This window comes from Zingiber officinale, chromosome 10A (genome assembly GCF_018446385.1).
Source record: "Zingiber officinale cultivar Zhangliang chromosome 10A, Zo_v1.1, whole genome shotgun sequence".
NCBI lineage: Eukaryota > Viridiplantae > Streptophyta > Magnoliopsida > Zingiberales > Zingiberaceae > Zingiber > Zingiber officinale.
The window spans coordinates 26,830,151-26,854,697 of record NC_056004.1 but is presented as its reverse complement, the minus strand read 5'-3'; the positions used below and the strand labels follow the sequence as shown (position 1 = coordinate 26,854,697).

At 38.7% G+C, this 24,547-nt stretch overlaps 2 long non-coding RNA genes across 2 annotated transcripts; both read left to right on the top strand.

Annotated features, from left to right (window-relative positions):
* The first annotated feature begins 8,488 nt into the window (after positions 1-8,488).
* Positions 8,489-10,855, top strand: LOC122028234. The gene is made up of 3 exons (XR_006124681.1): positions 8,489-8,576; positions 8,793-8,853; positions 10,558-10,855. It is a non-coding gene; the product is annotated as an uncharacterized LOC122028234 (long non-coding RNA).
* Positions 10,856-16,079: 5,224 nt separating this feature from the next.
* On the top strand, positions 16,080-17,737 carry LOC122028232. The gene is made up of 3 exons (XR_006124680.1): positions 16,080-16,167; positions 16,384-16,444; positions 17,570-17,737. It is a non-coding gene; the product is annotated as an uncharacterized LOC122028232 (long non-coding RNA).
* The last annotated feature ends 6,810 nt before the right edge of the window (positions 17,738-24,547 follow it).

The window sequence follows — 24,547 nt, the reverse complement described above, 5'->3', positions numbered from 1 at the left end:
AGGGAGTGTTAGAGTGTATACTGAAAGCCTAAGCTTTTGTAAACATTTATTTTGAATAAAGAATCACATTTGGTCAAATCATCTACATTTGTTGTAGTTGCTCAATTAATTTATATTGTAGATAACATAGTATGTGGTGTCACATACAGAAGATGATGTTATCAGTACCTTATAAATTATAAACAATAGCTCACGACCAAAATGGAAAGGAACAAGTCATTGGAAAGTCGTAGTGTAATTAGGTATTAGTTTATCTTAACTATATAATTACACTAGTACACTTAAAGTGTATTGAGTAGGACCATCAGAGGTCGTTTTCTTTTATACTGACTTTATAAAGGAACAAAGACCTCAGTTATTATGGAAGTGTGTGCTCTTAATCCTAATATAATAACAAGCACATATATTTGATATTTATTTCTTTAATTTATCAATGGGTGAGATTTAGTTCGATGAATCAATAAGCCCGATAAGTTGGGAAATGATATCACTTATAGTGTGTGTTGTTGATTATAGAAGGAAACTGTGTCCTAGTAATCTAGGTTGATAATGTCCCCAAGATGAGCTCATAAAGATTGTCATGTTAAACCCTACAGGTGGACTTAGTCCGACATGACGATAAGGTTGAGTAGTACTATTCTTGGATTAAGATATTAATTAAATAAGTTGTCAGTAACTCACTTAATTAGTGGACATTTGACATCTTAAACACAGGGAGACTAACACACTTATAATAAGAAGGAGCCCAAAAATGTAATTTGGGATTGGTGCGGTAGTTCAATAATAGTTCTCTAGTGGAATGAATTATTATTGATAAAATTAAGTTGTGTGTTCGGGGCGAACACGGGATGCTTAATTTTATCGGGAGACCAAAACCAATTCCTCCTCTCGGTCTCTATCATAGCCTCTTATTTATAGAGTACTATACCCACCTATACCCACCTTCATACCCATGATAAAGGGGTCAGCCAAGCTAGCTTGTGGTTCAAGCTACCGCCAAGCCTTAATTCATGGGTGGCCGGCCCTAGCTTGAACCCAAGCTTAGGTGGCCGACCCCCATTAAATTAAAAAGATTTTTAATTTTTAATTTTTATTATGTGGAAGATATAATTTATTAAAGAGAATTAAAATTAAAATATCTCTCTTAAAAGGATCTACAAAAGATTAAAGAAAGAGATTAGATCTCTTTCCTTATTTGTAGATTGGAAAGATATTTATTTTTACTCTTTGAAAATTATTCACATGTTGAAAAATTAAAAATTATAGAAATTTATTTTTATCAACCATGAAGGGATTTTAAAGGGAAATTTTAAAAAATAAAATTTCCAAAGACAAATAAGGAAGTTTTAATTGTTGATTAAAAATTATCTTATTTGCTCTATATGAGGTGGCCGGCCACATACAATTAATTAGGAAATTTTATTTAATTTTTCTTAATTAATTGTTGTCAAGGGAAGTTAAGGAAATTTTATTATAAATAAATTTCCTTATTTGCCAAAGCCAAGGAATATAAAAGAAGGGGTTGGGGTGCCTTCATGGGTTACAACTTCTATTGTTTTCTCCCTCTTTTCTTTGGTGTTGTGGCCGGCTATTCTCCCTCCCTCTCTTCCTCTTTGTGGTGGCCGAAACCTATCTCTTTCTTGGAGCTTTTGTGGTGGTCGGATACTACTTGGAGAAGAAGAAGAAGAAGGAGAGAAAGCTTGCATCCCTTGGAGCTTGGTTGGTGTTATTCTTCATCCTTGGTGAAGCTTTTGTTTTGGCCGAACCTAGCAAGGAGGAGAAGAAGGTGGTTAGGTGGTTTCTCATCTTGGAAGATCGTTGCCCACACAACGTCCAAGGTTAGAAGAGGAATACGGTAGAAGATCAAGATGTCTTTCTAAAAGGTATAACTAGTAATTTTTCCTTTCCGCATCATACTAGTTATTTTTAGAAATAATACCAAATACAAGAGGCTTACGATCCTAGTATTTCGAATTTATTTTCGATGTAGTGTTCTTATGTTTATTTCTTTTCCTTGTGATTTGATTGTTCCTTTCGGTTAACCTAAAGTTATTTTAGGAAATTAAGTATTAGCTTTCCATAAAAGGTTTTGTCTAGTCGGTGGTGGTTGCTCCCATATCCAAGAAGGTCATGTGCCTCGCCACGTCAGTACTGGGAACCAATTATGGAAATTAATATTTAATGGAATTAATAACTTAGGTGATTTGGATCGAACGTGTTAAGTTCCGCAGGAGATCCAAGTCTAAACCTAAAAGAACAAATAAATTAAGTTTTGGATCAAACGTGTTAAGTTCCACAGGTGATCCAAAATTTAATTTAAAAGAACACATGGTAGCTAGGAACAGGTTCAGACCTTTGTACAAAATTTTTATACAGTGGAACCTCTAGGTTTTCTGAGTAGCAACCAACAATTGGTATCAGAGCTAGGTTTTACCTCTGTGTATTTGGTATTAGTTTAATTATGCACATGTCATACATAATTTAGGCAGGATAATAGTAGGATGTGCTAACTTTGTGGATGCAGGATCCAACTATTATGGCTTATAGTTTTATGTGTGTGATTGGACCCTTGGACATGTTAAGGGCATTTATATGTGTGTGCATGATTGTATTATAAAATACAGCAGGAGCTGTATTTAGTTTTATTAGGATTTTATTTTTGATCTAGATACATGTACATTCCTTTTATGGAATATAGGATCAAAATTGTAAAATTATATTTATGTCACGGATCGAATCTTGCAAAGCATGGAACCTTCTGAGGACCAGAGGCGCAGCGGAACAAGGAGCAAGATGGATGCGACAGCTAGACCCGGTGGCGGTGGCCAAATATGGCAGCAGCTTGGGATGACAACACACGGAGGACAACCATAGATAAAAGCCATAATAGTTAAAAATTAGATTTTCTATTTATTGCTTTTATATTGTGCTGTGTGTGTATGTTAGTATACATGTTTAGTAGGCTAAAATAGTTAAAATTCCTCATTTATAAATAACTAAGTGGGAGAGGGATTTTTAAGTAAAATCCATGGTCTCCATTACTGGTTTGTAAGTGATGCAAACAAGCTTTTGCGTTGGCTCTGAGTGCCTTCCTCCATATCAGATGAGCTTGTTTGTAGATCACTAGAACAAACTTCCATTTGGGATGACTATAGGAAGTTAATTAAGAGCGTGTGATCTTCCCCATCGGAAGGGGCACAATCTTATTAATGGACTTAGTGTCAAGTAATGGTATACACTTAGGCACAACTAATAGTATCCTCCCCATCGGAGTCACTGCTATTATTTGTGTGACCAAAGGATACCAACTATTAATTTTATTTGTCAAAAAGTTAGGTTGACAAGATAATAAAATTAATGGGTTAAAACCCTCCTTTTATAAATGTTGAATTTGTATACGTCCACACTATCGTGGCATACAAAATTCACAGTGGTTTGAGGTGTTGGTTAATTTAAAATAGTATTGTTTAAGGAATCAATATTATTCTAAATTTAGAGTTCTGACCAAAAGTTATTTGTGATTCTTAGGATGACTTTCAACCCACTGTCCATCATACTACAACAGAATAGACTTACTGGTCCTAACTACATAGATTGGAAAAGGAACCTGGACATTGTTCTTACTGTTGAAAGCTATAAATTTGTACTGACTGAGCCTTGCCCTGAAGCACCCACTGGTGAATCCACCCAAGAGGAGATTGAATATCATAGGAAATGGGTAAAAGTAGATGAGACGACGCGGTGTTACATTTTGGCTTCTATGTCAAATGTATTGCAACATCAACATCAAGATTTACCAACAACTTATGATATTATGAACAATCTCAAGGAACTCTTTGGTCATCAAGATAGGGCTTCTAGGCAAGAAGCCATGAGAAAAATAATGACAGCCACCATGCAAGAGGGTACTCCTGTGAGGGATCATATCCTAAAGATGATGGCTTATCTGAACGAAATACAGATCCTTGGAGGAGAAATTGATGGGGAAACCCAGATCGATATGATCCTCCAAACACTACCTAGAAGTTTTGAGCAATTCCACCTGAATTACAATATGAACAAAAGGGTATAGTCATTGACAGAACTTCAGGCAGCAGAAGGATTGTTTCGTCACAACTCTCATATTCACTATGTTGAAAATGGTTCTACTTCTAAGCCGAAAGGAAAGAAGAAGAAGAAACAAGTTGGTTCAGCAAAGAAAGTGAATAAATCTCAGAGTACAGGACCTAAAGCTAGCATGAAGAAGTCGAAGGGCAAGTGCTTCATCTGCAAGCAGTCAGGGCATTGGAAGGCGGACTGTCTTCGTAGGAATCAGAACAACAAAGGTATATCTCATGTTCTAGTTATTGAAACATATTTAGCGGTGTTATCTACCAGCACCTGGTGTGTAGATACGGGAGCCACTGATCATGTCTGCAATTCTACTAAGGTGGCAGCTGTTGCAGTGGGAAACGTCTACTTATCTTTTAGTAGAAATAAAAATTTGGTTTTAAGAAATTATCTTTACGTACCCAGTTTTAGAAAGAATTTAATTTTAGTTTCTAAACTGTTTTTAGATGGATATTCAGTTACTTTTAGTAACGATGTAGTTATTAAGAGAAATAAAGTGATTATCTGTTCTGGTGCATTAGTTGGCAATTTGTATAATTTAAATCCAATTTCTCCCACAAAGCAAAACATGAAAATTTATAACTCATCTTCTAACTCAAATAAGAGAAAAGAACCTTCAGAAATGAACCAAGCATATCTTTGGCATCTAAGGCTTGGTCATATTAACTTAAGTAGGATTCAGAGGCTTATAGCCGATGGACTTTTGGGTTCATTAGAGTTGGAAAAATTTTCAACTTATGAATCTTGCTTGGAAGGTAAAATGACCAAAAGGCCTTTCAAGGCCAAGGGGTATAGAGCCAAAGAAGTGTTAGAATTGGTTCACTCTGATTTGTGTGGTCCTATGTCTGTCCAGGCAAGAGGAGGTTTTGAATATTTTGTCTCTTTCATAGACGATTATTCAAGATATGGATACATTTACCTAATGCGCCGCAAGTCCGAGTGCTTTGATAAGTTCAAAGAGTACAAGGTTGATGTGGAGAAACGACTAGGTAAAAGTATCAAGACACTACGGTCTGATCGTGGTGGCGAATACCTCTTAGGAGAGTTTAGGAATTACTTATCAGAGGCCAGGATTCAATCCCAACTGTCAGCACCTGGTACACCCCAACAGAATGGTGTGGCAGAACGAAGGAATAGGACTCTTATGGAGATGGTTAGATCGATGATGAGTTATTTGGAATTACCAAATTCATTTTGGGGATACGCTCTGGAAACGACAGTGTACATTCTGAACTTAGTACCTTCTAAATCAGTTTCTTCTACTCCCACAGAATTGTGGAATGAGCGAAAACCCAGTCTAAAACATATTCGGATTTGGAGTAGTCCAGCACATGTGCTGAAACCAGATGCTGATAAGTTAGAATCTCGTACAGAAGTTCGCGTGTTTGTGGGGTATCCCAAAGGAACGAAAGGTGATTTATTTTATAGTCCTAAAGACCAGAAGGTCATTGTTAGTACCAATGCCCAGTTTTTAGAAGAAGACTATATAATGGATCACAAGCCCAGTAGCAAAGTTGTTTTAGAAGAACTTAGAGAAGATACGTCTACTTCAGTACCAACAGTACAAGATGAAGTACCACAAGAGACTGCAACACGTGTCACACATGATACACAACCACGGAGTGCCTCGTCAGAGTGGGAGGGTTGTAAGGCACTAAAGATTCATGTTTTGGGAGAATCTTCGGACTTGATCCGTAAACATGAACCTGATCCCGAACATATGACGAAGCACTCCAAGATATAGATGCAGCATCTTGGCAAAAGGCAATGAATTCTGAAATAGAGTCTATGTACTCTAATAAGGTCTGGGAGCTTGTAGAACCACCTGATGGTGTAAAAGCCGTTGGATGCAAGTGGATCTACAAAAGGAAAAGAGGGACAGACGGGAAGGTAGAAACCTTCAAAGCTAGGCTTGTTGCGAAAGGGTACACTCAGAAAGAGGGAATCGACTATGAGGAGACCTTTTCACCGGTAGCCATGCTTAAGTCTATCCGGATACTCTTATCCATTGCTGCTCATATGGATTATGAGATTTGGCAAATGGATGTCAAGACAGCTTTCCTTAATGGAAGTCTTGAAAAGAACATCCATATGAAGCAACCAGAAGGGTTCATTGAAAAAGGCAAAGAGCATCTAGTGTGTAAGCTCAATCGGTCCATTTATAGACTAAAGCAAGCATCAAGGTCTTGGAACATTCGGTTTAATGAAGTAATCCAGTCATATGGATTTATTCAGTGTCCGGATGAGTCTTGTGTATACAAGAAGTGTAACGGAAACGTGTGTTGGTGCAGCGGAGACCGACAAGAGGGGGGTGAATTGCTGAAAACAAAAATAAACTATACCCTCCTCGGATTTCCAACTCAGTTAGTGCAATAGTTAACAAAATAATAAAACAATAAAAGAAAGACACAGAAGAATTAACCTGGTTACAACCAATGAGGTTGTTAATCCAGGGCAGTAGAAGCGCACTAAAAGAAACTCTCCTTTGCTGAAGGCGGAGAAGCCTTTTACACTTTCAAAAGCTTAGAACTATTGCTAGGAAACACTACAGATTGAATGCTTGAGTTGTTGTAGAATTCCTAGCTCCAGGGGCCTTTATATAGGCCCTGGAAATCTTATCCTGAGAGTCCAAGGCGCCTCCAACAGGGTTCAAGGCGCCTCCAATTCGATCTTCGGATAAAACTTTATCCGCAGAGCAAACGATCAAACTGGCCTGCTCAAGGCGCCTTGAACAGGCTTGAAGGCACCTTCAAGGGCGCCTTCAAGCTACAGTAACTTCTGCTACAGTAACTTTCTGCTACAGTAATTTCCAGCTTCTTTTGGGTGATTGCGGCCAACCGGAATAGGGCTCACCCGAACCCAATTCCCGGCCTTCTCCTCGAGCAGCCTTCCGTCCCGACTTAACATCCCTCGAACGCCGTGCACGCTCTTCACGCCCACCGGAGTACTCTTCCGCAGCTCTCTCGTCCTTCGGACGCACCGAGCCCGTCGGCTCCCTTCCCGTGCCATCCTTCTCGCTAGCTGCGCCTTCCGCTCGACTTCCTGTGCTCCTAAACTCCTGCACACTCAGACACAGGGATCAAACACAGCAGGACCTAACCAACTTAGTTGATCACATCAAAACTACCACGGGGTCCAACAACGTGGTGGTATTTCTTGTACTATATGTAGATGATATTTTATTAATTGACAACAATGTCAAGGTATTATCGGACGTAAGGGTATGGTTGTCCAAACAATTTGATATGAAGGACTTAGGAGATTGTGCACATATTCTTGGGATCAAAGTTATAAGGGATCGCAAGAAAAGAATGTTATGTCTGTCCCAAGCTTCATATATAGATGCAATCCTTGCTCGTTTTAGCATGCAAGATTCCAAGAAAGGTTTCTTACCTTTTAGGCATGGAGTAGCTATATCTACAGAGATGTCTCAAAAGACATCAAAGGAGATAGAGGACATGAAAGTAGTTCCTTATGCTTCGGCTGTAGGAAGCCTAATGTATGCAATGCTATGTACGAGACCTGATATCTGTTTTGCCGTGGGCAAGGTTAGCAGATATCAGAGTAACCCTGGACAAGGACATTGGACTGCGGTAAAGTATATATTAAAGTACCTGAGAAGGACTAGAGATTATATGCTAATTTACCAAGCAGACGATTTGCTTCCTGTAGGTTACACGGATTCAGATTTCCAATCAGATAGGGACAACAGTAAGTCTACATCAGGCTATGTGTTTACTTTAGGAGGTGGAGCCATTGCATGGAGGAGTATTAAGCAGAAATACGTTTCAGACTCAACCATGGAAGCTGAGTATGTAGCAGCCTTTGAGGCAGCTAAAGAAGCAGTATGACTCAGGAACTTTCTAATGGACTTAGATGTGATTCCTGGTTTACCCAAAATCATCACAATTTATTGTGATTGTTAAGTATTTGAAAAAAAAAAACTCAAATCTATCCATGCCATCCACGTGTACAAGCCTCTCCCATACCCCCTCCTTTTCTTCTCTTCCCCACCGACGCCTCAAACCCTTTCCTCCTCTCTTCTTCTTCGTTTTTCTTCTCTAGCGGCAACGAACGGCAGATTTCTCTCCCGTTCTTCTCAAGCAACTCTCGTTTTCTCCTCCCGCACCTCTTCTCCTCCACCAGCAAGGGCAGAGCACTGTTTTCTCCTTTGCTTCCTCTTCTCTGCTTCTCGGCAGCACTGTTAGAGCTCCTCGGAGTTCGCCGGAGCTCGCCAAACCACCGGGAAAAGAGGGGAAACAAAACCCTAGTTGCTCTCTCCTTTTTCCCCACCAACAGCAGCAGTTTTGCTGCCTTTTGTTTCCTCCAACAGCAGCCCTAGCTGTTGTCCTTTTATTGGCAGCGTCGTTGTTGTTCGCCGGAGCTTGCCGCAGCTTGCCGGAGTTGCCGACAAAGAACCTTAATTGCTGCCCTAATTTCCAGCAGCCACACAAAACCCTTAGAAGGTATATTTTAGGTTGCTTTTGGTTAAATTGATGTGTAGTTAGAAGGGTTATCTAGATTAGAACATATGTTGTATTTAGGAATGTGAAGTGGTACGAGGTATCGAGATCAAAATAATTCACTGATTTTGAATCAGAGTTAATGTGTAGATTTTAGGTCATTATTATTATTAGATAGTATTTTGATTATTTAAATTATGTTTGATATTGTGTTTGTAGATCCGAGCTCGAGTGGAGCACGGTGACCTGCCGATACTCGGAGATTTTTGCTGTATATAAGGTGGATACATCTACTCTTGTCTATTTCCTTGTGCATGAATAAATATATAAATTGGAATATGTATATGTTGTATTATTGTTTTCAAAATGGGGATTAAACTGATATTAGAAATAGCGAAATGGGTTAAAATATTAAAATTATTGGAGGATAAATAATTGATATTATTTCTTGTTCATATGTGGGTTCATATTGGGATTGATATGGGAGGGTTGTTTTTAAAATTAAAGAAATGTTCTAAATTTATCTTCTGTTGATACCTTGTCTCTTTTGACTTGCTTGACCTTACATATTTCATGCTTTTGATACTCTATCTGTTGATACTTGTAGCTTTTTATCTGTGGACCCTATAATGATAAATTAATAGATTTGACACGAAAATATTACCTTGATTGACCAATCAATATGAAAAGAGAATAATCATGATAAATGGATGAATATAATCATAACGGTGAATTAATAAAGATAGTAAATGAAGAATTAAAAAGTGAAGACTATGAGCCTAGCTTTATACCAGAGCTCTATATAGAGTACTGGACCGCCCACATGTTATTGTGGTAGTGCGGCGGCCGCGGTCCAGAGTACCTGACCGTACACCCGAGGCGTGTTGGTGTGATGTAGCCCTCGGTCAGTGTTTATTATGTCTTCCACCGGTGAGGGATGATAGCCCGTACGTCAGATGACGTATGCGACAGTTTTATACTCTTAGGAGGCTTTTAGCCTATCCATATGATATTTCACTCTGATGATATTGGCTCAGTGATTCACTTTTTAGTTGATTTATCAGATTCAGACTATTGATATACATGTTGATCTTACCATGATAACTTATAATTGAGTGATTAAATAATAAGATTGAAAAATTGATTTTATTAATGATGACAAGTGATGATAAGGTGAAGATCCTAAACTCTAATCTAAAAATTTTACCTGATTATAGATAATGAGAAGATGATTATACATATATATGTATAAATGTAGAACTTTAAGAATAATCCTAAAGTTGTAACAAAAGATGATGATTTATTCTACTTCCTTGACTTCTTCAATAAGATTAAATTCATGCACATCTTTCTTGAGTATCCACTTAGCCATTTGGCTAATTTGCTACATTCCTTGGTCTCCAGTTTTGCAGACACAGGGATCCTTTTGATATTATAGTTGATTTTGGACTTTCATAGAGTTGCTCAGAGATCTCGACGTGCTGATTTTCTGGTTTGTTTTACTTTTGTTTCGCTGTATTTACATTTTGCACTTTTGTTACAGATGTCGTTTATCTGTATAGTAATTGTAGTCTATGGATAGATATATATAATTGATACATTTCGTGGTTATGTTGTTTATATTTTATGTATGCTCCAGCCGTGTGGGCTGATGAATATGTTGTTTATGTTTCTATATTGTGATGTATGTATGTATGCTTCATATTGTCACCAGTACAAGGGAGATGCTGTCGGATTTTCGTCTGGCAGGGACTCTTCTGGGGGCGTGACAATTTTATTGGTATCAGAGCCCGATTTTTCGTTTTCTGTTCGTGGGTTTTGGTTTTATTTCGAGATTTTTGTTTTCAGTTTATGTACTTCTCGAGCAAAGGAATTTTTTATACAAGTCGAGTTGTATCTCTGAGCTATAGGATTTACGGGTCATTCTTTGTTTTAATTATCGTGATTATAAATGATTATTGAAAATTTTCATCTGATTTTATAGGCAATGCCACGAGCCCGTGGTCGCGGTTGGGGCAGTAGCCGTGCCCGTAGTCGCAGTCGTGGTCGCGACAGTGGTAGTGGTCGTGGTCGTGCATGTCAGCGTGCCACTACTACTGATCTTGGTTTGGATGAGGCTCCTATCTCCCCATCTGAGTTGATACCGGGAGCTCAGGTTGGTCCCAGTATTGGAGTCGGTGGTCAGACTGAGGGACAACCTCATCTTGTTGCAGCTCAGGTAGCCGTACCAGCCATTCCTACAGCATCGTTTATTATGGAAAAGGCCCGTATTCCTTTGCTTGCTAGTTCAACAAAGGATCGTTTTACGCTGTTCCATGGAGGCACCGATCCTTGGGTGGTGCGTACATGGTTGGAGGATATTGAGGCCACTTTTGGATACATGTCCTGTTCAGACACAGAGAAGGTAGAGCTAGCCGCTTATCATTTTCGAGGGCAAGCATCCACATGGTGGAAGATGCAAAAGACAGTCTTTGGGGATCAGATTATCTCTTGGCAGTCTTTTCGAGAGGCGTTCGAGAGACATTATTTTCCTGCAGCATTTTGTGTTGCTCGACGCCAGGAATTCATGAGTCTCAAGCAGGGTGACCGAAGCGTGTTAGACTATAGTGCAGAATTTAGCAGACTTGCTGAGTTTTGCCCACATATGGTTGCTCAGGACTCAGACCGTATGTTTCACTTTACACAGGGACTGACAGCATATATTCGGATAAGGATTCTGGATTTCCTGTTACTACTTATCGAGAGGCACTTGATCGAGCCATATTTATTGAGATGACTCAGCAGCAAGTCTCTCAAGAAAGAGAAGCCAGCCGACAGACCTCGCAGGGCTCACACTCTAGACAGCAGAGTCGAGGTCGTCGATCTCGTGGTCAGGATACGACTAGAGAGTATTCACAGTCACGAAAGGTGGCCAAAGTATCACAGGGACCTAGTCGCCCAGTTCCATCACAGCGGGGCCAGATATCGGTGAAGTGTTTTCAATGTGGTGCACCAAATCACCTGGCATCAGAATGTCCACTGGATAAGAGTATATGTTTTTATTGTAAACTGCCAGGACATATGCAGAAAGATTGCACTTTGAAGGCACAACATCAAGCAGGAGGATCACAGTCTCAGCAGGCTCGACCTACCTCACGACCTCCACAGTCTCGGCAGCAGAAAGGCCCGCAGAGATCCCAGCAGTCTCAGCCACGAAATCCCCCACCTACACAGTCTGCTCACCAGCCACAACTCTATCATTTGCAGTCCCAGGTGGAGAGTGAGTATCACTCAGTACCTCCACTTCAGCAGTATCTGCCAGCTCCATCTCAGTACTTGCCAGCTACATCTCAGCAGTACTTGCCAGCTCCATCTCAGCAGTATTTGGTGGCTCCACCCCAGCAGTACCTGCTACCTCCACCCCAGCAGTACTTATTACCTCCACCCCAGCAGTATCAGCCACCATTATCTTATCAGCCTTCGACCCAGTCATACCAGCCTTCGCAGGATCAGAGTCAGCCCTCTTCTTCTATCTAGAGGGGTCAGCCATCAGGTCTTGAGCCGGGTCATGTTTATGCTTTGACTCGTGAGGAGGCACAGCGAGCTGGAGGATCTGTTATCCGAGGTATTATTTCTGTTTATAATATTCCTGCGGATATATTGATAGATACGGGTAGCTCGCATTCCTTTATTTCTCCTGAGTTTGTATGCAAGATTAGGAGGGTCCCAACTCTTCGACCTTATGGATTATCAGTAGTGACACCATCAGGTGGAGTATTGATGTCAGATCAGGAGATCAAGAGTTGCCCTTTAACTTTTGATAGTCATATCCTTACTGTGGATCTACAAGTGCTAGAGATGACTGAATTCGATATTATTTTGGGTATGGATTGGCTGTCAGAGCATCATGCCACTGTCGATTGTCGAGCCAAAGTGGTGACTTTTCAGCCCTTAGATCAATCATCATGGGAATTTATTGGGATCAATGATCGAGGGGTATCTATTATCTCAACTCTCCAGGCTCAGCAGTTGTTGGCTCGGGGATGCAAGGGGTATCTCTTGTCTTTAGTGAGTTCCAATGTGGATAGTTCTGTCCAGCTTTCTGATGTCCACATAATACGTGAATATCCCGACGTATTTCCTGAAGAACTTCCTGGCTTGCCACCTCGGCGACAGGTAGAGTTTGCCATTGAGTTGCTTCCTGGCATAGCTTCAATATCGAAAGCTCCATATCGGATGGCACCAAGAGAATTGGAGGAACTAAAGATCCAACTTCAGGAGTTGCTAGACAAGGGTTTTATCCGTCCTAGTGTTTCTCCTTGGGGTGCTCCAGTGCTCTTTGTGAAGAAAAAAGATGGATCCTTGAGGCTCTGTATTGATTATAGACAGTTAAACTCTGTAACTATCAAGAACAAGTATCCTCTACCTAGAATAGATGATTTGTTTGATCAGCTTAAAGGTACCTGTGTGTACTCAAAAATTGATTTAAGATCAGGCTATCACCAGTTACGAGTTAGAGATACAGATATTCAGAAGATTGCCTTCCGTACTCGGTATGGACATTATGAGTTTTTGGTAATGTTGTTTGGGCTTACCAATGCTCCTGCAGCATTTATGGATCTAATGAACCGGGTATTCTTAGAATATTTAGACCGGTTTGTTATTGTATTTATTGATGACATTCTGGTATATTCGCGATCAGAAGAGGAGCACGAACAGCATCTCAGAATAGTTCTAGAAACTTTACGGAAGGAACGCTTATATGCTAAGTTCAGTAAATGTGCTTTTTGGCTGGGTTCTGTGGGATTTCTAGGGCATGTAATCTCTAGCAAAGGGATTTCAGTAGACCCCCAGAAGATTGAAGCAGTTGACCGATGGGAACAACCAAAGTCAGTGCAGGAAATTCGTAGCTTTCTCGGATTAGCTGGGTACTATCGGAGATTTGTGGAAGGATTTTCTAATATTGCTGCACCTTTGACTCGATTAACTAGAAAAGGAGTCAAGTTTACTTGGTCTGAGGCTTGTGAAGCAAGCTTCCAAGAGCTCAAGCAGAGATTGGTGAGTGCTCCAGTATTAGTTATTCCCTCTGGAGATGATGGATTCATTCTTTACACGGATGCATCTATTCAAGGATTAGGGGCAGTTTTGATGCAGTATGATAGAGTAGTAGCTTATGCTTCTCGTCAGCTAAAAGATCATGAGAAGAATTATCCCGTGCATGATTTAGAATTAGCAGCCATCATTTTTGCCCTTAAAATATGGAGACATTATCTCTACGGTATTACCTTTGAGATATTCACCGATCACAAGAGTCTGAAATACCTTTTCACTCAGAAAGAGTTAAATCTTCGACAGAGAAGGTGGATGGAGTTTCTGAAAGACTATGACTGCACTATCAACTACCATCCTGGAAAAGCTAATGTAGTCGCAGATGCATTGAGCAGGAAGTCTAGAGGAGTATTGGCAACTCACAGGGTGGCAGTTACAGATCTAGTCAAACAGTTTTCAGAGTTAGATTTAACTGAAGTAGGGCAAACACAACGTGGTATACTGGTCTCCTTGATCGCACAGTCCCCATTGGTGGAGCGGATTAAGGAAAGTCAAATGGAAGACCAGTATCTCAGATCTATAGCTAGTGAGTTGGAGTTAGGCCCCAAGCCAGAATTCACACGTGATATAGATGGATCTCTTCGGTTCCGAAACAGATTATGTGTCCCAGAGGGACATCCTGTTAAGGAGGATCTTCTTCGAGAAGCCCACCGATCGAGATTTGCAGTTCATCCTGGTGGTACACGGATGTATCGAGACTTGAAGCGATCATATTGGTGGAAAGGTATGAAAAGAGATATTGCAGATTTTGTAGCTCGGTGTCTAGTTTGCCAGCAAGTTAAGGCAGAACACCAGAGACCGGCTGGGTTACTTCAGAAGATTGTAGTGCCGGAATGGAAGTGGGAGCATGTCACTATGGATTTTGTCACGGGGTTACCAAGGACCCAGAGGAGACATGATTCAATCTGGGTGATTGTCGATCGGTTAACTAAATCCTCACATATCTTACCGATTCGTAAGACAGAATCTCTAGATCGTCTAGCAGAGTTATATCGCAGAGAAATTATTAAACTCCATGGTATTCCCCTCAGTATTATTTCTGATAGAGATCCACGTTTTACTTCGAGATTCTGGCAAAGTTTCCAAAAGGCGTTGGGAACCGAGCTGCGCTTTAGCACCGCTTTTCATCCTCAGACTGATGGACAGTCAGAGCGCACTATCCAGACTCTAGAGGATCTGTTGCGTGCTTGTGTGCTAGATTTTGGGGGTAGTTGGGAGGACCACCTACATTTGGTAGAGTTTGCTTATAATAACAGTTACCACTCTGCTATTCAAATGGCACCGTTTGAGGCACTTTATGGCAGAGCATGTAGATCTCCTATCTTATGGGATAAGGTCGGTGAACGTCAACTCTTGGGCCCTCAGAGTGTTCAGCATGATGCTGAGCTTGTACGAACTATTAGACAGAGACTATTGACTGCTCAGAGTCGCCAAAAGAGTTACGCAGATAAAAGACGAAGAATGTTAGAATTCACAGTAGGTGATCACGTATTTCTTCGTGTTTCACCCATAAAGGGAGTTAAGAGATTTGGGTTAAAAGGGAAGTTAGCACCCAGATTTATCGGACCTTTCCAGATTCTTGAGCGGATTGGTGCTGTTGCATATCGACTTGCGTTACCCCCAGCTTTAGCAAGGGTACATAATGTCTTTCATGTTTCTATGCTGCGGAAGTATGTTTCGGATCCGACACATGTCTTGAAGGATCTTATAGTTCCCCTACAGTTTGATGCAACATACGAAGAATTCCCTGTTCGTATTCTAGATCGCAAGGAACATCGGTTGAGGAACAAATGCCTTCGTCTCGTAAAGGTTGGGTGGCAGCACCACTCTGATCAAGAAGCAACTTGGGAGCGTGAGGAGGACATGCGTATCGGATATCCTCATTTATTTCCTCCAGGTATCAGTGCTTCACACTTACTTAAATTTGGGGACCAAATTTCTTTTAGTGGGGGAGAATGTTAAGTATTTGAAAAAAAAAATAATAATCAAATCTATCCATGCCATCCACATGTACAAGCCTCTCCCATACCCCCTCCTTTTCTTCTCTTCCCCACCGACGCCTCAAACCCTTTCCTCCTCTCTTCTTCTTCGTTTTTCTTCTCTAGCGGCGACGAACGACAGATTTCTCTCCCGTTCTTCTCAAGCAACTCTCGTTTTCTCCTCCCGCACCTCTTCTCCTCCACCAGCAAGGGCAGAGCACTGTTTTCTCCTTTGCTTCCTCTTCTCTGCTTCTCGGCAGCACTGTTAGAGCTCCTCGGAGTTCGCCGGAGCTCGCCAAACCACCGGGAAAAGAGGGGAAACAAAACCCTAGTTGCTCTCTCCTTTTTCCCCACCAACAGCAGCAGTTTTGCTGCCTTTTGTTTCCTCCAACAGCAGCCCTAGCTGCTGTCCTTTTATTGGCAGCGTCGTTGTTGTTCGCCGGAGCTTGCCGCAGCTTGCCGGAGTTGCCGACAAAGAACCTTAATTGCTGCCCTAATTTCCAGCAGCCACACAAAACCCTTAGAAGGTATATTTTAGGTTGCTTTTGGTTAAATTGATGTGTAGTTAGAAGGGTTATCTAGATTAGAACATATGTTGTATTTAGGAATGCGAAGTGGTACGAGGTATCGAGATCAAAATAATTCACTGATTTTGAATCAGAGTTAATGTGTAGATTTTAGGTCATTATTATTATTAGATAGTATTTTGATTATTTAAGTTATGTTTGATATTGTGTTTGTAGATCCGAGCTCGAGTGGAGCACGGTGACCTGCCGATACTCGGAGATTTTTGCTGTATATAAGGTGGATACATCTACTCTTGTCTATTTCCTTGTGCATGAATAAATATATAAATTGGAATATGTATATGTTGTATTATTGTTTTCAAAATGGGGATTAAACTGATATTAGAAATAGCGAAATGGGTTAAAATATTAAAATTATTGGAGGATAAATAATTGATATTATTTCTTGTTCATATGTGGGTTCATATTGGGATTGATATGGGAGGGTTGTTTTTAAAATTAAAGAAATATTCTAAATTTATCTTCTGTTGATACCTTGTCTCTTTTGACTTGCTTGACCTTACATATTTCATGCTTTTGATACTCTATCTGTTGATACTTGTAGCTTTTTATCTGTGGACCCTATAATGATAAATTAATAGATTTGACACGAAAATATTACCTTGATTGACCAATCAATATGAAAAGAGAATAATCATGATAAATGGATGAATATAATCATAACAGTGAATTAATAAAGATAGTAAATGAAGAATTAAAAAGTGAAGACTATGAGCCTAGCTTTATACCAGAGCTCTATATAGAGTACTGGACCGCCCACATGTTATTGTGGTAGTGCGGCGGCCGCGGTCCAGAGTACCTGACCGTACACCCGAGGCGTGTTGGCGTGATGTAGCCCTCGGTCAGTGTTTATTATGTCTTCCACCAGTGAGGGCTGATAGCCCGTACGTCAGATGACGTATGCGACAGTTTTATACTCTTAGGAGGCTTTTAGCCTATCCATATGATATTTCACTTTGATGATATTGGCTCCAGTGATTCACTTTTTAGTTGATTTATCAGATTCAGACTATTGATATACATGTTGATCTTACCATGATAACTTATAATTGAGTAATTAAATAATAAGATTGAAAAATTGATTTTATTAATGATGACAAGTGATGATAAGGTGAAGATCCTAAACTCTAATCTAAAAATTTTACCTGATTATAGATAATGAGAAGATGATTATACATATATATGTATAAATGTAGAACTTTAAGAATAATCCTAAAGTTGTAACAAAAGATGATGATTTATTCTACTTCCTTGACTTCTTCAATAAGATTAAATTCATGCACATCTTTCTTGAGTATCCACTTAGCCATTTGGCTAATTTGCTACATTCCTTGGTCTCCAGTTTTGCAGACACAGGGATCCTTTTGCTATTACTGTTGATTTTGGACTTTCATAGAGTTGCTCAGAGATCTCGACGTGCTGATTTTCTGGTTTGTTTTACTTTTGTTTCACTGTATTTACATTTTGCACTTTTGTTACAGATGTCGTTTATCTGTATAGTAATTGTAGTCTATGGATAGATATATATAATTGATACATTTCGTAGTTATGTTGTTTCTATTTTATGTATGTTCCAGCCGTGTGGGCTGATGAATATGTTGTTTATGTTTATATATTGTGATGTATGTATGTATGCTTCATATTGTCACCGGTACAGGGGAGATGCTGTCGGATTTTTGTCTGGCAGGGACTCCTCTGGGGCGTGACAGTGATAATTGCGGTGCAGTTGCAAACTCGAAGGAACCACGAGCCCATAAGGCAAGTAAACATATAGAGCGCAAGTACCACCTGATACGAGATATTGTGAAGCGAGGAGAAGTTGTCATCGCCAAGATTGCATCAGCAGATAACCTGGCAGATCCTTTCACTAAGGCCCTTCCAGCAAAAGCTTTCGATCGGCATGTGGAGGGAATGGGAATCAGATGTATGACAGAAGATATGACAGCTTAATCATTAGTATAAGTGGGAGATTGTTAGAGTGTATACTGAAAGCCTAAGCTTTTGTAAACATTTATTTTGAATAAAGAATCACATTTGGTCAAATCATCTACATTTGTTGTAGTTGTTCAATTAATTTATATTGTAGATAACATAGTATGTGGTGTCACATACAGAAGATGATGTTATCAGTACCTTATAAATTATAAACAGTAGCTCACGACCAAAATGGAAAGGAACAAGCCATTGGAAAGTCGTAGTGTAATTAGGTATTAGTTTATCTTAACTATATAATTACACTAGTACACTTAGAGTGTATTGAGTAGGACCATCAGAGGTCGTTTTCTTTTATACTGACTTTATAAAGGAACAAAGACCTCAGTTATTATGGAAGTGTGTGCTCTTAATCCTAATATAATAACAAGCACATATATTTGATATTTATTTCTTTAATTTATCAATGGGTGAGATTTAGTTCGATGAATCAATAATCCCGATAAGTTGGGAAATGATATCACTTATAGTGTGTGTTGTTGATTATAGAAGGAAACTGTGTCCTAGTAATTTAGGTTGATAATGTCCCCAAGATGAACTCATAAAGATTGTCATGTTAAACCCTGCAAGTGGACTTAGTCCGACATGACGATAAGGTTGAGTGGTACTATTCTTGGATTAAGATATTAATTAAATGAGCTGTCAGTAACTCACTTAATTAGTGGACATTTGACATCTTAAACACAGGGAGACTAACACACTTATAATAAGAAGGAGCCCAAAAATATAATTTGGGATTGGTGCGGTACTTTAATAATAGTTCTCTAGTGGAATGAATTATTATTGATAAAATTAAGTTGTGTGTTCGGGGCGAACACGGGATGCTTAATTTTATCGGGAGACCAAAACAAATTCCTCCTCTCGGTCCCTATCGTAGCTTCTTATTTATAGAGTACTATATCTACCTATACTCACCTTCATACCCATGATAAAGGGGCCAGCCAAGCTAGCTTGTGGTTCAAGCTAGGGTCGGCCAAGCCTTAATTCATAGGTGGCCGGCCCTAGCTTGAACCCAAGCTTAGGTGGCCGGCCCCCATTAAATTAAAAAGAATTTTAATTTTTAATTTTTATTATGTGGAAGATATAATTTATTAAAGAGAATTAAAATTAAAATATCTCTCTTAAAAGGATCTACAAAAGATTAAAGAAAGAGATTAGATCTCTTTCCTTATTTGTAGATTGGAAAGATATTTATTTTTTCTCTTTGAAAATTATTCACATGTTGAAAAATTAAAAATTATAGAAATTTCTTTTTATCAACCATGAAGGGATTTTAAAGGGAAATTTTATTTTTTAAAATTTCCAAAGACAAATAAGGAAGTTTTAATTGTTAATTAAAAATTATCTTATTTGCTCTACATGAGGTGGCCGACCACATACAATTAATTAGGAAATTTTATTTAATTTTTCTTAATTAATTGTTGTCAAGGGAAGTTAAGGAAATTTTATTATAAATAAATTTCTTTATTTGCCAAAGCCAAGGAATATAAAAGAAGGGGTTGGGGTACCTTCATGGGTTACAACTTCTATTGTTTTCTCCCTCTTTTCCTTGGTATTGTGGCCGGCTATTCTCCCTCCCTCTCTTCCTCTTTGTGGTGGCCGAAACCTATCTCTTGCTTGGAGCTTTTGTGGTGGCCGGATACTACTTGGAGAAGAAGAAGAAGAAGGAGAGAAAGCTTGTATCCCTTGGAGCTTGGTTGGTGTTATTCTTCATCCTTGGTGAAGCTTTTGTTTTGGCCGAACCTAGCAAGGAGGAGAAGAAGGTGGTTAGGTGGTTTCTCATCTTGGAAGATCGTTGCCCACACAACGTCCAAGGTTAGAAGAGGAATACGGTAGAAGATCAAGAGGTCTTTCTAACAGGTATAACTAGTAATTTTTCCTTTCCGCATCATACTAGTTATTTTTAGAAATAATACCAAATACAAGAGGTTTACGATCCTAGTATTTCGAATTTATTTTCGATCTAGTGTTCTTATGTTTATTTCTTTTCCTTGTGATTTGATTGTTCCTTTCGGTTAACCTAAAGTTATTTTAGGAAATTAAATATTAGCTTTCCATAAAAGGTTTTGTCTAGTCGGTGGTGGTTGCTCTCATATCCAAGAAGGCCATGTGCCTCGCCACGTCAGTACTGGGAACTAATTATGGAAATTAATATTTAATGGAATTAATAACTTAAGTGATTTGGATCGAACGTGTTAAGTTTCGCAGGAGATCCAAGTCTAAACCTAAAAGAACAAATAAATTAAATTTTGGATCAAACGTGTTAAGTTCCGCAGGCGATCCAAAATTTAATTTAAAAGAACACATGGTAGCTAGGAACAGATTCAGACCTTTGTACAAAATTTTTGTACAGTGGAATCTCTAGGTTTTCCGAGTAGCAACCAACAGGGAGGTCGTGGCCGGGGAGGGAGGTCACGACCGGCCTCGTAGGCTGAGACGCAGGTGAGCTTGCGGTCGGGCTGAGCTCACGGCCAACCTTGCGGCCATGGCTTAGAAGGCGGCCACTGGAGCTCATCGTGCCAAGATTGGGGTGGAGAGGGGAGGGGAAAAGAGAGGGGAGCTTACAGAGAGGCGGCCTCGAGGTCATGCTCGCCCGCCACATGCTGGAGAGAATTGACATAGATCACCGGTGTTAGAGAACGATTGAGATCGGATTGGCAGTTCAAAGAGTTGTTGCGGAGCAAGAGATCGACGTTGTTTAGGTGAAGAGGGGGAAGAGATGGGTAAAAGAAACGGGGGTTGCTAGGGTTAGAGAATGGGTGTTGCTAAGGTATTTTTGGGCGCTAAGTGTATTTTGTTCAGCGAGGGAAAAAAAATCTAGTTCATCTTTTTTTTACTTCAACATCTATAAATTATATTACCTTTTTTACTTCTTCAAATATATTACGCCAAAGTATTGGACTATTAAAAAAAAGAGCGAAACCCGCATTTTTTAAAATGCGAAGTAAAACATCTTTTTTACTTCTCCAATGTTATTACCGAAGTTGTTTATTATATACTACTTCGAAATCCTTAATTATCGAAGTAACCTGTGTTGAAGTAAAAAATGATTTTTCTACTAGTGTGTTTCCATGCAGGAAAGTCACAAGGATGATACATTATATCTCCTTCATGCACATGCTCATGATGTCACCTTATGTGGCAAACTGTTATGGCAGATACATACAAGTGTTGAAGTAAAACAATTAATGGGAAGTAATACATAACTTTCCATGGAATATTTTTCTTGTTCTTTCTCAGTATGTGACTATAATGCTTATAACGAGAGTGAGTATAAATTTTATATTCGATCAGTTCACTATCTTCATTCTAAAATATAATGTAGTTATTTATATAACAATCAATCTTCTCTACATGCATACCTAAATCCCTAATCAATTTTTTTGTATTGTAGAAGCTATTGGTCATTATGTTATCAGCAAAAGCAACTTTGACATTAATTGGCATATGTCATCATAACATCATTTATGAAAAATGATGTTCTGCCTTCATGTTCAATAACCTTGAAATAGCTGATAGTTAGGAATGAACAGAAGAAATATTTTCCCATAATTATCTTTCACTAACTTTTAACATGTCATATAGTTGTTGATATTCAAGTGTTGAAAATGAAAAATTCATTTTCATCGTTAATTGGGAAGGATTAACTAGGAAGCCCGATTAATTAACGACAGAAATGCATTTCCATTGCTAATTCTTCCTAGTTAATGACAAAACTATGGAAACTCGATTCCATCATTAATTAACGACAAAAACATGTTTTCATCATTAATCCTTCCCCGTTAACGATGAAAACGTATGCCCGTCATTAATTAACAACGGAAAAGAGTTCCTATCGTTACTTAGAGATGGGAACTCTTTTTCATCATTAATTAACGAAGGAAACTCATGTCCATCGCTAATTTTGTCATTAATATGGTTTTTTTAGTGGTTAAATTTGAGATATTCATCTTTGTTATTAGATTTGGATATGTTGTGATTGAATTTGAAAACTTATTTAACTTAGTTTTGATATGTATAATTTATATCGTATGTTATGTTGTTTGTGAACATGTGGATTTGTAAATGAATTGTGATGTTTATATCATTTTTGTTGTGAATGTGTTGGATTGAATATTGTGTTGTTTGTGTTGTGAATGTGTTGTGAAAATTGTTTATGATGGTGTGTTGTTTGATCTATATATATATATATATATATGTAAACAGCAAAAATATAGAATCAGGAAGATTTTGTCAAAAGTTTTATGAAATTCAATAATAGAGTGATAGTTTCCGCTAAATTAGAGACGGAATTAAAACTAAGTCACTAAAATTAGGATAGAATATTAACTCCATCTATGAATTTAGTGACGATTTTTAATTTCATTATTAAATAATGATAAAATTAAATTAAATTGTTCCTTGCTAAATTTATTGACATAATTAAACATACTGTTGTAAATATTATCTATTACTAAATTTATTATAACGATAACTAAATTTCCGTCACAGCAACCAATTTTATGACATGAAAAAAATAACCGACTGTTAATTGATGGTTATTCTCAAATAACGACTGTTATACTGTCGCTAATTGACTCTCTTTTTTTCTCGCAGCGTGACCTTTTCTGTATTTCAAGTTAGCAATTAACAAAAGTCAACGCTGGTGACCAACAATGATAATGAGAGACATTATATTTATAACAAAATACAACCGCTAACGGTCAATGGCGGCAAGAGATCTACCAGGAATAGTGACCGTCGATGACGTTGATCAAGAAACGAGTACGGTTAAAAGATTAATTTTGATTAAAAGAGACGAGTTTACCATAGATTGCTTTTTCTTTATCCACCTGCTCAAGCAAACATAACTGAGCCAACTACCACAAACCATTTACGTCTATGTTCGGCGTGGTCAACGTAAATTTAAAAGCTTCTGGAACACGTGGCAAATAAAAAACTCCTCCAGCCAATCCAAGATCCCTCCTTCTAGAAAGCAGATCCCACAAATAATAAAAGTCAACGCATCCGGAGCACGTGAGATATTCAATGCCATGGGCGATGATCTCACCCTTCACGTTCTCCACTTGCAATCCGAACCGCAAAGATAAAACTATCCAACGCGAGCGCCTTCCTCTGCGCGCCAGCTTTCACTATATAATAAGCAAAGATGAGCCGCCTTCGATTCCCATTCAAACAAGTCACCGGAGCCGGCACCATTTTCAAACGCATCGATGGAGAGGAGCAGCTCTCTTGGGACGACGTCGTGGGCCGACCAGTGGGACTACGGCGGGTCGTCGGCGGTGGCGGCAGGGAAGAATAAGAAGGGCGGCGGCAGCAGGTGGAAGGGCGGAGTAGAGAAGACGAAGGCGGTGGCATCTTCGGGGTTGAAGAAGGTGAAGGATGGCACGGTCAATGGGTTCAATTGGATCAAAAATAAGTACCAGCAGAGGAGGAGCCGAAAGCAATAAGCCTCGTTCGATCTTCTTGTACTTTTTTAAAAATCTGATATTGTGTTGCTTTTGGGGTTTGTCATCGCTTTAATTTAATCCATGGTTTGATTAATTTTGTATGTGCCCTTTTTTAGTGTTTATGTGATGCGTTATTGTTGGAGCAGATCATGGCGATTTGTGTTGTATTTGTTGATTGAATTATTTCAATAAATATATTTGTTATTTTTTCTCAACACAATAGATTTTTGAATAAACGATACGCATTAATTATTTTTCACAGCATAAGCTCAAACAAATTGTTAAATATGATAAAGGTTTGCATGTGTAATTAAGAGCTTATTTTATAATTAAATAAAATTGAGTAAAATTAATTAATACAAAACATGTTTAAATTTAAGTTGAAACTAATATAATGGTCTCAGTTGCAAAGGAATAATTAGATCCTGAAATTGGTATTCTTATTGTTTGAAAATTTCTAATATGAGGTTTGAATTAAGTTGTAGAACTAATTTTTGTATCATATCTAAACAAAACTAAAACTCAATTATATATCTAAAGTTAAATAAATTGACCTTCTTTTAAATATTGAAGTTTCTTTTTCCTCTATTTTTATTGAATTTGGGTAGAAATTAAACTAATGAAACAAAAAATGAATAGAATTGAATTCCTTGCCTCTTCTCTTTCTTTCAGGAAATTAAAAGAAACCGACAAATTAATTTTCTTCATTTCGTTCTCCTGCAATGTTAGTCAGTAAACTCACATAATGAATTTGCATTTGGAAGGCCTTATATGCAATATCATATTTGGCAGGGGTGCAATGGAAAGGATATTATTAATTCCATAAGACTAAAAGATTAATTAAATATTTTTTTTTGCAAGTAAATGCATAAATGGAA